The sequence below is a fragment of the Lactuca sativa genome, chromosome 2 (genome assembly GCF_002870075.4).
Source record: "Lactuca sativa cultivar Salinas chromosome 2, Lsat_Salinas_v11, whole genome shotgun sequence".
Lineage (NCBI taxonomy): Eukaryota > Viridiplantae > Streptophyta > Magnoliopsida > Asterales > Asteraceae > Lactuca > Lactuca sativa.
Genome location: NC_056624.2, coordinates 8,423,898 through 8,429,369, shown reverse-complemented (window position 1 = coordinate 8,429,369; position 5,472 = coordinate 8,423,898).

The window sequence follows — 5,472 nt, the reverse complement described above, 5'->3', positions numbered from 1 at the left end:
TGTGGAGCAATTGGTCCCTTCATGTGTTGAGACCTTGGATCTGGATCCAAAGAGGTCCAGAGACATTAACTCCTTGATCTTTATGGGTGTCATTGGGAGTTATGAGCTTAGGGTGGCATATTGAGGCCATTTCTTCAAAGAGGTCCACAATGAACTCGCCGAGTCATAATTGTGCTCTCGGCGAGTCTGGTCAAAAGGTTGACCGTTGAATTTTGTTGACTTTTAGGGTTTGGTCAACCATTGGACTTGTGCACTTTTCGAAGGGTAAAATGGCCTTTTAGCCTTCTTAAAGGATGTGTGAGGATTTAGTCTAGCCTGGAGAGCCGTTATTAATTGAGATGATCGTTTATGTGTTTAGGCAGAGGCTAGATTAGTGTTGCGCAAGCGAGATATTACTGAGACATCCGAGGTGATTCTTCTCACTATATTTTACCTTGAGTGGTAATTAGAGTTACGAGATAGAGTTATTGTATGCTATTTACGTGATGTGTTGGACTGAATTATTTCTATGTGATTTATGTCGTGTGTATATCAGGGTATATCAGAGTTACAACCGGAAGGTTCACAGAGTTAGGACCAGAAGGTCCACAGGGTTAGGGCCCAAGGGCCCACAGAGTTATAGCCTAGAGTGGCTAGTATGTGCTATGTGAGGTATTTTGGGGAACTCACTAAGCTTCGTGCTTACAGTGTTTTGTGTTATGTGTTTTAGGTACTAGTGAGGATCGCGGGAAGGCGTCGGCATGATCAGTACACACACGCGCGAAGTTTTATTTATATGATATGATCTTGGGGTTTTTGAATTATTTTTGGATATATGAAACAATGTGTCTTATAATATTATGAATTGAATGATTTTAAAAATGTGAAAATTTGTTTGAAATTTTACGGTGTTACAGTAATCATGCTACTAAAGTGTCTTGCATCATGGTGGCTAGTATGACTCCTGAGCTACAAAGGTTCTATTAGGATTATTGGCCGTATGAGATGAGCAAGGACGTGATGGAAAAGTACCATCAACGAGCTCATCAAGAGAAATACGAGATAGTAAAGTCCCTCATAACTAGCAAGATGAAGGACGGAGATTCTGTCATGACCCACTTGCAACGTTATATGGATCGTTTGTTAGAACTCAATTTGAACTTCGATGAGGAATTGTCTATTGACATAGTCTTCCACTCATTGCCTAGCTATTATGACCACTTCATTATGACTTATCATTTGAACAAGGGTTAAACCACATTGAGTCAACTTCAAAGCTTGATGAGAACTGTTGAATGTGGGATAAAGGGAAAAAGTGTTGCCTCTCCTCTCCTGCTGCTGATCCTATCTTGGTTCTAAGGAAAGGAAAGGGAAAGAAGAGGAAATATCCTCTAAAACAGAATTGGAAGGGAAAGTCCCATGTTGGGTCCTCAAACAATGGACCCAAAGGAAAGGCCAATTCTGATGCTCCTCCTGCCTCTGATCCTAAAGAGGCTACTTGCTTTTACTACCATGACTAAAGGCATTGGAAATGAAGTTGCCCTAAGTACTTGCAAGATATAAAGGATGGCAAGGCCAAGACAACCTTAGCAGGTATTTACACTATCCTATCTAAAAACTCATCACATTCTTATTCTTGGTTTCTTGATACAGGATGTGGTTTTCACATTTGTCCTGACTTGTAGGGGTTAAAAAGAAGTGAGGATGTGGAACATGGGAAGATGAACCTGATTATGGGAAATAGGAGATTGTCATTTGTTACCAAGAGTGGCATTAATTCTTTAGTGCTTAGTAGTGGGTTATGTTTAGATTTGAACTAGTGTTGCTATCCGTCAGTGTGACAAAAAACATCATTTCATTTATGGTTTATATAGACAAGGTTTTAGATATTCTTGGATAATGAGAATGGTTCTACTTATGCTTATAAAAATGGTGTATTTTATTTTGAAGCATTACCTTGTGATGGTGTGTATGAAACTGTGATGGTTGTAGACAATTTAGGTAATTGTGTGTTGCAAATTGATTCGTATAATGGTTTAGACAAAGCATGCTAGTGGCATTCCCGTATTGGTCATGTCAAAAAGAAGCGCATTGCCCAACTCTAAAAGGATGGAGTGCTGGAATTGTTTGTGAAGAGGATTTTGGATTGCGTCTTTGGGCCTTTTTATAAGTGTTCGTTATAGTCACAGTACTGGGCCTATCTAGCCGTGTTTTGATTATTAGGGTTAGAGTATAAATGGTGCATGCATGCATCATGTTGAAAAACACTAGATAATTTATTTCTTCGTATTGCAACCCTAACGCAACCTCTACAGTATCAGTTCTTCATAGAGCTCTTTTGAGGTTGTGGATTATTAATCATTCGACATCAGTCTTGAATCATCTTTTGTTCTTATTTAATTTATTGCCCTAGTTTGATTGTTAAGAATCTAATCGATCTCAAAGTTATTTTAGTTTCATTAATCAGTATCAGAGCGAGAGGCTGTGTAATTCATATGTGTCTCTTCTATAAGAAGAATATATTTAGGGTTTCTGCTTTTATCAAATCTATTGGAGTAGTCATCTCTTTATTGATGTTGTTCCTAGATCTCAATATTACCCTAATACGGCTTTACAAATCTAATTCTTGACAGGAAAACAAGTAAATTCATCATGTTACACGATGATTCTCAAACCACTCCAATCGACATCTCCAACAGTATTGGATCTACCACAAGGATTCCGATCTTGTACACTCACGCGTATGAATCATGGGCTCTTCATTTTGATGATTATGTTCTTGGCTCAGTAGACAACGGGTACTTGATATGGGAGGTTATTGTTGGGTTTTGAGCATTCTAACACTCCTAAGTGTACATGCAACCCTAAATACATTGGATCTATGTTTTCTCTAATTATACATACAAATATGAACTTCCAAGGCTTTAATCCTAACTAGCATATTATGAAGCACTTATACTACAAAGTACTAGTTAGATGACATACCTTTTATTTATGTAGCTTGATGTCTTCAAGCTTTAAGAGCTTAGCCCCAATAGTGTGGAAGCCTTAAATGGAATCACAAATCACCAAAACACATTGGAAGACTTTAGAGAATATGGATACTTGGTTCTCTCTTGTGAAATCGGCTAGCCCTTCTTAGTGTACCACACTAGTGCCAATTTCACCAACCAAGGACATCTTTATATAGTGTGGAGGATTAGGGTTAAACCCTAATACCCATGACCTTTCATTTCATAGGATCCATGGGTTAAACACTCCATGGACTATCCATGAAAGCTTAGCCCAACCTAAATGAACTTGGCCCATTCCAAATATATAAGAATCCATATTTAATTAGTTCCTTTTGATCACTTAATTAATTATAAAATTAATTCTTGATCAATACTAATTAAATAATATGATTCCATAATAATATATTAGAACTTATAATATATTAATATTAATCATAAACATACTATTCTCAAAAGATTATCCATATAAATTGTGTCGGTGAAGTGCAACCCAAATGGACCATGCCGGGTCGGGTCAAGTACATACCAAATATAGTTATGGACTTAGACATTAATCCAACAGTCTCCCACTTGGATAAGTCTAAAACTATTATTGTGTATGACTTCAAACCTAACTGGCAATCGTAGCTCTTAAAGCCGCTGTCGAACTCTGATCTTGTCAACGAACTTGTCCATTAGATAAGGGATCATATATTCCTCCATTCTAGATATCATATGGACTGAGACATGGATTATAATCAATCTCTCTGTCCATTTGTTGTTTCCCGATTTCCGATTTTTGACGACTGACTAATTAAACAAATCAAATTAGTCCTGGCCCGGCCAAGCACTTCCATTTGTCAACATCAAATCATCGAGGGGCTCACAGATATCACTTTTATCCCGAAGGTAAGAGGAATGGATAAACTTTGACTCATATGGCTTGTTCTACTACTTGTTGAATCATACACAAAGGCACGTTTTATAGCACCGAGTTACCAAATGCGTTTTCGTGCAATCAATGTACAACCAACTCATAGTAACAACTCATATCTCTAGGTTTGAATAATATAAGATATTATTGTCTCATGATCACTCGTGATAAAATCCATGAAGTAATTCCAATGAACGCGGGTTGAATCCAATACTCGGAACTTATGAGCACTCATGAGTGTTGTAGCTCTTTGTCCAACACCTTAGACCTCTACAAGCCAACCCATGACAGTCTTAATTCATATCTACTTCCAACATATGACCGACTGTGGATGGTTTGAATAACTTAGTCATTCCGGAAGAATAACCTAGTTTATTCTGGAAGTCAAAACATGCAAAGTGAAACACAATAATAATTTAATCCAATATGGTCTCAGAACTTATGAATATAAATAAAACACCTTTTATTTATCACCATATGATTACACATTACTCATTGTATACTGTTTCAGCTATCAACTTTATTCTTGAATTTAAAACAATAGTTGTCCCATGCTCCAAGCATGTACACTATGTTTTCTAAACACTAGTCATGCCATACACCAAGTATGCATACTATGTTTGTCTATGATCTTTACATTGTGAACTAGATCAATTGAACATAGCTTCAATGATTCTCTTTTCACACTGCCAAATCCCTACTGCAAATGCAAGAATTCCAAATTCATGCCATTTACTGAAATCTGTTAGATTCTAAACTTATATGCATTGATCCTTTTGTAATGATTATGCACAAAGTCATAAAGACTTGGCAACAATCATCACAGAATATTCCAAAGGAGATCAGCTCCTTGGAAACATCCTTCTTGCATTAAGTTTCCTTAATCTTACACAGATTGAAAATTCTAACTTTGAAACATTTCCAGATTCCATTTTGACTATCATTTCTGAACAAGAGTTGCCTTCTTACAGATTATGTCAATATGGTCCTTCAAAAGTTATCACTATACTTCAAACTGTCCTTTAGCAACCAATCTTTGGTAAACCTTAGATTGTCCACGATAATTGTTTAATCCTTTTAGTCATATCCAGTTCTAAACCTTTTCCCTTCTTAATGCCCTAGGCATTTGGAAAATTTTAGAAAGGATGAATATAGCACATGTAATCAATCCTATATCCGAAGCATATGGGACACGATTCATGATGTCTCACATAATGACTAAACCAGTCTTTTGCTATAACATTTCCATTTCAATTTGCCAAGTTCTCATAATTCAGATTATAAAAAGGGATGCCGTAATCATAACCGAATTTTAGAGCGCAAATAATGGACCCATATACAGAATTTCCTTATGTTGAGCCATTCCAACATGAAATTCATATATATATATATATATATATATATATATATATATATATATATATATATATATATATATATATCCTTGACTGAATGATTAAAACCTCACGATCTAAGCTTATAGACTTGAGATGAAGTATAATTTCCTCTCCCTTAATTATAGCAAAACAACTCTTTCCCAATTGAAACCTTTTGTTTTCTATAATT